Raw genomic sequence first — 12206 nt, 5'->3', positions numbered from 1 at the left:
TTTTTCCAGCTTTTGCAAGTGGAGCACATAATCAGCACATAGATTATATCTTGCTCTTACCATATAACCAGCTCCATCTTTTTCAAGCATGTATTTCTCTTATAATCTTTATTTTTTTCATAGTTCCTTATTTATGCACTATTCGCTTTCAATGACTCTTTCTCCCTCTCCCCCTCTCACTCCCCTCCCCCCCTTTTTCTCTCAATTTTGTCTCCCTATCTTGCACAGCTTGGAAGTGCAAGACCCACTCCTGGGGCCTGATTAATACCGCTTATCAGCAGAAAAGCTTTGACCTACTCAATTTCTAATGTGGGTTGCTTTACCTTTTGTCAGGCAGCAAGATAGTCTCCTAATCCCAGGAAATCACCATATTTATACCAGATTTAATGTGAACCAGATAATATTAGCCCTTCTAACAACTCACAATTCCCTCTCTCAAAATCAGTCTCAGCCTCTCCATAACAGGGATGGCAGACATGTGTCACCATTTCTGGTGTGCTCATTTTTAATTTTTTTAGAGACTACAGTATCCTATGCTTGCCAAATATAATACCACTAATAGAATATCAGGAATTTTTAAATGGTTTTTGCTCCAGGCAGAAGCTTAGAGTCATTAAAAGAGCTTTGTAATCTCCAGAGAGAAGGACCTTGGGGTATTGGTCGGAGAGCTGACCTTGACTGTGGGACCCTCAGTAAAGTCATTTAAACATTTCAGTACTATGGCCATCTCCGTGATAGTAGACTCTAAAAATAGACATTCTTGTCTACTTAGTTTTTCCTTTGTGGATTCTTTGCCAACTTCCAAGTTCCTAAAAATCTGAAGTATGTTAGAAATTAAATGTTTAATAATGTTATGGAAGCATCACTTTTAAATGATAGTATGAATGAGCATCGAGTTCTTTGGTTTGTTTCTATGTCTTAGTTTTAATATTTCTATTCTTGATTCAAGGATTCTATGCTTCAATGTGCTTTGAGCAATGGTTAGGTCATATTGTTTGCCTTTATAGACTCTTGAAAACCAAGTTTAGTTGGTCTTTTTCAAGGAAGAGAAAATTAATTTAGATTATTTATATAGAAAAAGTAGTAACTAAAAAGCATATTTGCTTGTCTTTCTATATAATTGTACATAAAGACTCCACTCAGGTATCAGACAAAGGGTAGTTAAAATAAATAAATTCTTAATAATCTATCTGATATAAAGTAACTAATGATTATAGGATTAGATGAAATCTACATCTGATGGAATAACCATAGAACTATCTGCTATTTAAAGGATTTAGGTGATTAAATTAACTTCTGTGGCCACAGCATCAGTGAATAGGTGTTTGGTAGCTGGTTGGGTTTTTTTTTTTCCTGACAACTCTTAATAGATCTTTCTGTACCTTAATCTCATCTGCTGTTTTGAGGGTGAAGGAATGAAAAATTTCATTAGTTTGCCTTACTTTTGTAAATCAATATCACAGAAAAATATATGTAGTGATTATTCATTCTGGAAAATCCATCTACTCCAGTGGCTGTCTTACATCAGAATATTCCTCCTTCTGTGGTTAAATGCCTCTTAGGTCCTCCATTTTGGTGAAGGGCTCAGGTCAACCAACCTTCATATTGGCTGTCCTATTACAAACTTTAAACAGTGACCTTTGTTGGTAGTTTACCACCCTTCCCTCCTTTTGGGAGTAATTACCTTCCCCATTACAATGTAAGCCCCTTTTTTGCTTGTATTTGTATTTCCAAAAGTTATCACAGTGACTGTTGTATAGCAGACATTAAAGAAATACTTGTTTCTTTGCTTTATTTTACATCAGTGCTGTAATGAATTTTCTATGTAGTTATATGATCATGGTTAAGTTATACTCAATAGTCCCTAGCATACTGTAACATATTGTGTGATCCAAACATTACTTGTTAAAACAGTGGTTCAGGCCTGTAATCCTTTGTACTGTGAAGGCTGATACTGATAGATCACTTGAGCTCAGGAAATTTGAGTTGCAGAAGATTAAGATGATGTGGTGTTTACACTAAGTCTAGCACCAAAGGGGCGAACCCCTAGGATCAAGAGGGGGCCACCAGGCTGCTCAACAAGGGGCAAAACAGCCCAGGTAGGAAAGGGAACAAATTTCTGTTACTGTGCTGATTGATCATCAGTGGAATCAGATGCAAAAATGGACACTGTCCATCCAGCCTGGTGAGCTTAGAAGACCCAATCCACCCACCCCCATCATCCCCTACCTCCATCCCTTCATGATGAATGGAATTTCTAAGGGTTCATATTCAGCTGAAGAACTCAGAGTTGGAAGTGACCTTTGAGAGTCAGTTTTATAGATGGACAAGCTTAAGACGACCTTGAAAGATCGAGTAGTTTGCCCAATGTTATAAACATATCATAATTATCATAATTATTAGGGTAGAAAGGGAAAGATAATAGAAGATCCTCTTAATCTACCCTACTCATTTTGCAAATGAGAAAACTGAGGCTCAGGCAGGCAGAATGACTTGCCTAAAGATTAGTTAGTCAGTGGCCTAGCTAGAATTGGAACCCAGGTCTCCTGAATCTTAAGCCTAGACTCTTTCTATTCCCCTACATTGGCTCTTTCTACATACTCAGCACAATGATCAGCCACGTACTTTCTGGTCTCTGTTTCCATGCTTTTCTTTCTAGGATTCATCCCCCCCCCCCCATTCCCCTAAGTAGAAGTTGCTTGTGTTTGCATCTGCCATATGCTTATATTTGCATAACCACATGCTCAAAAAAAATGACCTAGTAAGCTTCTCCAAGAATTTGACATTGATGGGCTTTTCTGCTCACTTTGAAGAAAGAAGCATATAGCAATACACTGAGACTAGCTGGAAGCCATCCAAATTCTCTTTGGGAGAAGAATGAATGTATTGCCTTGTACTTATTTGAAAAATCTCATCACTGCTAATGAAAGCCTGAGGATCTTAGGCTGAATTTTTTCCCTTTTTCTTCATCCTCAGCTGAACATGTCTCACTCAGAGTTCCATTCATTTGAACAAGAGTTTATTTAGCCTATGCTACTTCCAGTAGTATTCTCATTAGGACTTTTGAATGTAAAGTAGTATATTCATTCAAATATTTATTAAGTACCTACTGTGTGTGGGCGTTAATAGAGAGACAGGAAAAAAAAAACAGTCCCTTACCCAGGGGAATTTATATTCTATTGAGAGAAAACAGCAAAGCAAATGTAAAGTAATTATGGTGGGGGAGAAGAGCACTAACAATTTGGGGAGACCAGAAAAGGTCCCATATATAGTAGTGCTTGAATTAAGCCTTGAGGGATATTAGATATTTTGAGAGGTGGAAGTGAGAAAGGAGTGAAGTCTAAGTATGGGAAAACTAGAAAGGAATGCTGAATATAGGGACAGCTAGTAGTACAATTTCATTGAATTACAGAGTACATGATGGGAAATCATGCTCAATAAACCTGGAAAGAAATATGACAAGTATTCCCTGTCTGCAAAGAGCTGATGTTTTTTTCTTTGGGGGGAGGAGTCAAGACTTATATTGAACATTAAATAACTTTAAAACAGTAGTGTATATAATAGACTACCTAGCAGTATTTTATAGGAACTGGTTCAGTGTTCTGAAACATGATAATATTTGTAGACTTCTTAGGAATTCAAATAAAACGAAGGAAAAAACTTAAGGAATTTGATAACTATCTTTTAAGTATTTGAGATGAAATATGGAAGAAAGATTAGACTTGTATTAATTGATCTCACAGACCAGAAGTAGAAGTGAGCTACCTTAGAAGTTAACAAAGAGGCAATAAGGTGACTCAATAGATGGAGGCTTGGACCTGGAATCATGAAGACCTGGGTCGTGATATGTCTTAGACACTTTCTGTATAAGTCTGGACAAATCAGTTAACCTCTTTCTATCATAGTTTTTAAATGGGGGTAGTATTAATAATAGTACAAACCTAATAGGGTGGTTGTGATGATCAAATGAGATATTTGAGGAGCACTTAAAACACAGGACCTGGCACAGGGTATGTGCTTAATAAATTTTTCCTTCCCCTTTTTTTCTCCTTCCTTCCTTCTCAGTTTCTCTCTTTCCTTTTCTTCTTTTCACCCTACTTCTTTTCCTTCAATTCATTTCTTCTTCTTCTCTTCCCTCCTTCCCAGCAGATGCTAGATAATCTCTTATTGGAGATGTTGTAGACACTTTATGCTTTAATCCAATAACTATTTTTAATACTGTGAAGATATAAATATATAAGATCTCAGAGACTTTACACTCTACTGTGGAGGAAATTTGTATAAATACAATATATATAAAAGAAATACAAGGGGTTACTTTTTTTTGGAGGGGGGGAGAAGGCACTAGTAGTTGTGGACATCATGAAATGCTATATGAAGAAGTATTGTTTGAGTTGGGGGTTCTAAGAGGTGGCAGTGGCCTGCAACTTCAGTCATTGGAGACGATGTATGCAAAAGAAATAATGGTAGAGGGAATGTCTCCTGTGAACACACAGGAAAGAACTAGTTGGACTGGATCAAAGAGTGAATTAAAGAGAGTAAAGTATAATGAAGCTCCAAAGAGAGGGTGGAGCTGGGTCATGCAGGGCTTTAGAGGAGTTTGTGTTTAATTCTAGAGATAGGGAGTCACTGGAGCTTGTGAAGCAGGGCAGTGACCATAGTCAGACCTTTGCTTTAGGAACTGCACCTTGACCAGATGTGTAGGGTATAGATTGGGACGCTTGGACTGGATGACTTTTGATGACTTCACTTGCCAAAATTTTGTCACTTGCCAAAATTTTGTAGTCTTTAAGATACTGTGATTATGGGTTCAGAGAATAATAGATTTTTGGCATCTTCCCTTACTTGTTGAAAAAGTGTGTACATAATCATTAATGGACACCATGACAAAAATAAATATTCCTCATTTAGTATCAAGTTTATTATTTATGTGTAATGAAGTTTTTGCTATTAAAATGATTTCTAGATCTTATTCATTGTGATCCTCCCCCTATCTTTTTTTCCTCTTGGTTAATATCTAATGATGTAAAGCAAATCCTTCAAGACCTTAAAGTACTATGACTTTTTTTTTTTTGATGGGACATTTTTGGTGATGGGAAGATGAGAAGCAGCATGGTGCAGTGGATAGATAAAAAAACCATCTTAGAGTCAGGGATACTAAGGTTCCATACTAGCCTCTGATAGATATTAGCTGTATAAATTAATGCCACTGTTCAAGAGAACACTCTAATTTTACAAATTGAAGAGTTCCTTATAATGATGACTTCACAGGTCTGGATCAAACCTAGGTATGCATATGTGTTTGTGTATACATACATATAAATATACATCTAACAACATACATATACACATATATAAATACACTGTGTGTGTATATATAAAACTGCATGCAGATGTGCATATGTGTTTACATGTATATTGTGAACATATATATGGATATGTATGTATATATACTTATATGGATATAGAGATATATAAACTATTTGGGATAAGAAACTAGAGAAGGGCTATGATTTTCATCGAGAGAGGGATACCCAAAGCACTGGCATGACATATCTACCAAGGTTTATCACATACATACACATATAACACATGTACATGTGAATAAATGCACATAAACCAATAATTGTAACCCATATATACATGTACATATTGCACATGTGTGTATGTGTACATATATATGTAATAATAATAATAATATATGTATAAATAAAACCATGATAAAGGAGAATGTGGGAATCCCCACAGCTCTGACTTTACATGTCTACAAGGTAGACATGTCACATTCTTTAACTGCTTGATTTTAAGTACTTTGTGTTGCAGACGTTAGGCATTTGTCTTTTAAATTATGCTACCTTTCTTTAAACATTAATTTTCCTATAGGCAAACTGAAAAGCACTAATTCAGAGTGGAAATAGTAGGGAGAAGCATCGATAAATGAGTGTTCTTTTTATAAGGGTCTTTGTACTGTTCAGAGAATTGATTAAAAATGCCTGAGACACTTGTTGGAAGGATACCTTATCTTAACTAGTAAAACCAAAATGAAAATATCTTCTGCTTAAAATTATTTCTGTTTAGGAACCATTGAGATTATTAAAATTCACAGAGACTCTGAGACTCTTACATATAAAATGGCTCTGGTGAGATGAATACTGCCAACTTAAATCAGCTTTTACAATGTTTATTCCAGTACTTTTCTTCTCTCTGGGACCTCACATGTTTTATGAAATCTGGTTATTTCTGATGGAAGACAAAAATTAGTTCTTCTGTCCTTTGTCAGGAACGCCTCACAAGAACTGTAGGCTGGAAATGGTGAGGGAGACACCTATGTAGTGAAGCCCTCACTTTAGCTTTGACTTTACAGTGAGAAACAAAGAGACCACTGGCAGAGTTTCCTATTTCAACAAGCTTGACAGCTCTATCATGTTTGGTCCAGCATGTATCACTGAGTGGTATGGATAATGTTATATAGAAATCACAGATCATCAGAGCTGGAAGAGATCTTGGAAGTGCCTGGTCCAGGAGGGAGGTACCATGGTACAAAGAATTTGAGTCATAGAATCCATAGAACTTGAGTCCAGATCTTGACTCTGCCATTGCCCTCAGTAAATCAGATGACCTCTAAGATCCCTTCCAGCTCTAGATCTATGAGCCTAGGAACTCTTTCATTTATAACATATTTTGTTGAAAGGGACATGACAAAATTGAGGGAAGCTCAATTTTTCTTTGTCATTATTAAGATGTGGAAATTCGGTGAAATCTTGGAATGAACAAGTAATTAAATGCCATCAACTACTGAGGTAAATGTACCTATTTTCCAAGATTCTTAGGAGGCTCAAAGGAGATAAGCTAGGTAGAGTGTGCAAACTTTCCAAGATTTTTACCCATAGTAATAGACCTACATTCAGACCTAAAAACAATGTTTTTATCTAAAAAGTATTTAGAATCATAAAGCTTCAGAACTGAAGAGGACCTTAATGAGCCCCTATCTAGCAACACTTTTGTCTCATTTTACAGATGGGAAAACTGGGGCTCAAGCAGCAAAATGATCTCTCCAAAGTCACAAAGATAGTAAGTGGCTGAGCCAGAATCCAGTTCTCTCTTCTAGACCATTTTTCTTTTTTGTAATCACTTTTGCCTCTTTTTGTAATCCCAGTGATGGCTGGCACAGAGTAGATTCTTAACAAATAATTGATCAATTATTTTTTACTATAATGTTCTAGATCTGTGAAAGAAAAATTATTTTAGTGACCAATTATCCCCTCAATGATAAAACATAGAATTTTAAAACTCTTCAAAATCCTTTCTGACTTTCTAATCTGCTCAAACATTACTCTAATCACTTAATGACCTCTAGTCATATTGGAATATTTGCTTTTCCTCACACCCAGTTCTTATTCTTTCCTTCCTCACTTCTGTCTCTTGGAATTGCAAGTTTCCCTCCACATTCAACTCAAGAATCACATTCTCCTTGATGCCCTTCTTGATCCCCCCCCCAAGATCATAATGCTCTCTCTCCCAAAACAAAATCATATTCTTTTTCTAGGTTTTTCAATACACTAATATCTAAGGGAGTGTGGTATAGCAGATAGAACACTAATTAGATCCAAAGTCGTCTCTTAGCACTATTTCTAGTAACAAAAATTTGGAAATTATATCTAACAATTGGGCAACATCTGAATAAATGATGGTATATGAATGTAGTGGTTTATTATTTCAGTGAGGAATGATGTACATGATGAAAAATTGTAAGAAATAATAGTAAATGGGGCAAAGTGAAGAAAGAACCCAAAATATAATGTACAAAATGATTAACTTTAAAAGGTAAAAAGTCAGTATAGACTTAAAGTAAAAACCATTCCTTTAAAAAAAAAAAACAGAAATAACCTAAATATAAGATCACACAAGAGAGTTGAAACCTCTTTTAAATGGATTTGCCATTAACTGAGATTAGATGCTGTGGCAAGTGTGAGCAGGAAGTGGAATCTGGATGCTTTGTTTGAAACAAAGTTTGTCCTAAAAGATAGACTACAGATACTAAACAGAAAGAATGAGCTGCATAAGAATTGATTGGTGATTTTGTAGCCTCTCAAGGTCAGAAAATGTGAAGGATAAGGAAATCAAATAATATGGAAGACAAGACTGCCTTAGACTTTGAGAGCAGGGATGATTACCCAATGCTTTGCATATCCAGAGCTGCTAGGCAAGACTAAAGTATGGTTGTGAATCATGGAAGAATGGCTTAAAGGCTTTTCAGAATGTTTATATGAGGGAAGAACACAAGTTACGAATTTCAGGGGTGTGGTTTCAAAAGAAAATTTTAAGGTGATTGAGAGTGACTTAGTAAACAGGGCTAAGTTTTTCTTGTTAAAAAGAATCCAAAATAATATGACAAACATTTTAATGCTGGCTGGGTTGCTGATCACTATTGGATGCAAAGAGAAATACAAAGTTTAGCTAAGACTTGAATTCTGCTCTCAGTTGGTCTGCAGATTCATTGTTCCCAGAAAACCACCCCTCAGCTCAGATTCTCACCAGTATGATCTTCTTTTTAGTGCTCAGAATTACAGAACAAAATATTTTGTGTAAGGTAAGTGGACATTTCAGGAAAAAGAGATAGATATTCAGTCCCCCAAATACGTGCTTCCTCTATGAGGAGGACTGGTTCAGGTGCCTGCCCTCAAGGAGTTTTGGGGTAGGGAGGGTCAACATTAATGTAGTTGAGTAACAACCACCACCACCACTACTACTGCTAGCTTTTCTAGAAACTCTAAGCTTTGCAAAGCATTTTATCTGTTATCTCATTTGAACCCTCCAAACAGCCCTGGGAAGTAATTATTATGATAACTATTTACAGATGAGGAAACTAAAGTCCAAAGTGTCCCACAAGCTAGATCAATATCTGAGGCAAGATTCTAATTCAGGTCTTGCTGACTCTATTTGCACCAATTATACAAAATAACTTCTAGCAGTGGGGAACAACAATAACAGGTAGAAACTGGAAAGACTTTTATGCAAAGTAATCCAAAAGGACAGCATTAATAATTGAAGAAATTAGGGAAGTCCTAAGGAGGAAGTGGTTTTTGAGGATGACTTTAAAGGATATGTAGGAGTTCTTTAGGAAGTGAGAATGAATTATCTTTCCTGACTCAATGGCTGGAACGAATCCTTACTTTCTAAGTTATCAGTGTCATAAGTTCAAAATATAACAGCCCCTCCCAGTGTACTGAAAAATCTGTAAAATGTCAAACTTGAAAATGAGGTATTAGGACTTGACTGTTGGGTTATCCCTAAACTGACTTAAGTGGGCTTGTCTGTTACCCTTAAAAAAGCATTTGAATGGAAAGATTAGAGAAGGAACCTTCCAGATTGAACTCTGAATGGAGCTGACATGGACTATAATTTCTCTGCATTTTCAGGGCAAGTTTGAACATGCTAAGAGTCTAACTAACATTGTTTTCAGTTGGGTGGATATGGCCACAAAAAGGGTGGGTCCTTGAAAGCCCAACAGTGACCACTTTAAACATTTCTTCCATCCTGATGTGTTGGTCACGTTGGTTAGGTAAGCTTGTCAAGCTTTGGTAAATAGAGTTGAATATGCTTACTCCACCAATAGAGGTGGCTTAACCACAAGCTCTCACAGGAGTCAGTAGGATGAGCAAAATGCCAGAACAAGTGAATCAGCATATTATCCATAGCACTGTAAGCTGTTTAAAAAAGAAAGAAAGAAAAAAGGAACACATTTTAGCTTTGTAGAAAAGTGGATTTTAAAAAAAATCTGTGTATCTCTTACCTCACTAGTGATTTCCATGTAGTAATCAGAATATTAAAATTTAAACTCCTAAGTCAGTTGGGTTTTTGTTGTTGATGTTGTTCTTGTTTTAACCAGACTAATGCTGTTATACAGAAAGAGCAGGCATGGAACTAATTAGAAAAGTTGGCTAGTGATGTTTAAAAGGTTTGCTTTTACATTTATTTCAGCTTCCCTAAGTGCTTGTTTCTTTAGATTAGTTTGAATGCCTGAAGCCCAACAGAAACAGGAAAAAAACAGAGTTTAGCAAACTCCCATACCTTCTTTACTCAGTGGGAATTTAGGGGGTGGATGTATGAGTATTGAATGGGCAGCGTTCCCTTATTAGAGTCAGGGGATCATGGCAACCAAGATACACATAGAGCTATAAAAGGATATTCAAGGAACGAACCACACAGCTCTTTTCAAACATCCATCCTCTCAATAGTTATCCCAGGCCTTAATGCTTTCTAGTCTCATTTCTGAAGATGTTGCCATGGTTCTTTTTTTATTTTGCCATATATACTTGTGCATTTCTTCTGTAAAGCACTGATGAGTTAGTCACAAATGAGTATCTTCAATTAAATCCAGACATTCAAAAGTGCTTGTCCCTCTGGATGCATAGAAGGAAGAAGGTAGATGAAATAACTATTAAGCACCTACTAAGTAAAGTTACAAATGAAACTTTCTTCCATAAGGAACCTTATGTTCTTTTGGAGGCCTGAGTGTGTACATAAGTATATCAAAAGAATTACAGGGTAAATTGCATTGGAGGCAGAAAGGAAGGGTGCCAACAGCTTAGTTTCAGGGAAGACTTCTTGTATTAAATGTTGCATGAGCAGAGCTTTGAAGGAAATAAAGAATGCTGAGAAGGTGATGATATGGAAGAACATTCCAGACATGAAGAACAGTCAATGCAAAGACTTGGAGATGAAGAAGAGTTCTGTGTATGAGGAACAATTAAAAGGTCAACCTAGATGGCCAACAGAGTATACTACTCCTTTCATCATTTCTTACTTTACAATAAGCTTCTATTACATTCATATCCTATAATTTGTTCTGTATCTCCCTATATGGTGAGCACCCTGTTTTATTTCCGGTTCTTTGCTTTTCTTGTTATGAGTATTTTTGCATTTTGGTTCTTTCCCACATTTCTGTTTTCTTTATAGTGCCTGACACAATATTGGCATTTAATAAATGTTTCTTGATTGAATGATCAATTGATTATATGCCTAAAAGTGGTTTTGTGGAGTCAAAGGGTGTGTTCATGTTAGTAATTCTTTGGATATATAAAGTTCCAAATTGCTTTTCACTCTTTTCTTCAATTAGTCCACATACCAAACGCTGGTGCTTATGCTTTCTTTTTTTTTCCTTCCTTTTAATTCCTGTGTACAAATAGTCTTTCAAAGTTCCAGCTTGTTTAGGTTCACTCCATTCAAATCTGGCCTTAGACATAGTAGCTGTATGACCCTAAGTAAGTCATTTAACCCTGTTTAACTCAATTTCCTCCTCTGTAAAATAAGCTGAAGAAGGAAATGGCAAACCATTCCAGTATCTTTGCCAAGAAAACATCAAATGGGGTCATGAAGATTCAGGTACAATGGAGTAACATCAACAAAACACATTTCACAATCTCTTAAACTCAACTTTCTCCTCTCCTTTTCCCTATTTATTTCCCTAGTGAACTTATTAATGTATTTCTGAATTAAACTTTTTGAATGTGTGTTCAATGAACCTCCTTTGCTCGTTTCAGATATGGGTAAACTCCATTCTCCTACCTTATATGTCCAAACTTTAGGAAACTGTCTGTAGTCTTAATTTTTCTCACCTCCTTATTCTCTGTCAGATTTTGAGGGTTAACACTCATCTGAAGTTATTCTCTGCAATGATGTCTCAATGACCAATTTAAATGTTCTTTTCTTAGCCTTCCCACTCAGTAATTTGAGATGTCTACAGAATAGACAATTAGAAATTCTCTCCCTTCCTGATTTCCAGGAAATTATTTTTTCCTGATTTTCTTACTTAGAAGGAGGCCACCATCCTTCCAGTCACCCATTATTTTTTCCTGATTTTCTTACTTAGAAAGAGGCCACCATCCTTCCAGTCACCCAGGTTCATATCTTTGGAGTCATCCTCAACTCTTAACTCTCCCTCACTCTTACCCTATCAGTTACCAAACTTTGTTCCTTTTGCCTCCAAAATATGAAGACAAATAATTAGATATACTATAATAGCTTTAAGAAAGGTGATAACCAAAGTTACCACCTCTATTACTTGACTACAGATGACTCAATTTCTTCAGGAAACAGTTCCACCATTCAGTTCATTCAAGAAACAAATCAAGGACTCTTTCTTCTCAGTAATTATCTTCATCCTCAACAAAAGGTATAAAGGTTAAAATAATTCCATCAAGAAA

At 36.1% G+C, this 12206-nt stretch overlaps 1 protein-coding gene and 1 pseudogene across 1 annotated transcript in view; both read left to right on the top strand.

Annotated features, from left to right (window-relative positions):
* The window catches only part of SHB (SH2 domain containing adaptor protein B), a 353413-nt gene that overhangs the window by 90589 nt on the left and 250618 nt on the right, over positions 1-12206 (top strand). The window lies entirely within an intron of this gene.
* Positions 1-12206, top strand: part of LOC141502771 (ribonuclease H1 pseudogene) — a 28915-nt pseudogene extending 16709 nt beyond the window's left edge.

Source organism: Macrotis lagotis, chromosome X (assembly GCF_037893015.1).
Source record: "Macrotis lagotis isolate mMagLag1 chromosome X, bilby.v1.9.chrom.fasta, whole genome shotgun sequence".
Taxonomy (NCBI): Eukaryota; Metazoa; Chordata; class Mammalia; order Peramelemorphia; family Peramelidae; genus Macrotis; species Macrotis lagotis.
The sequence above is the reverse complement of the archived record's forward strand: the minus strand, read 5'-3'. Positions and strand labels throughout refer to the sequence as shown.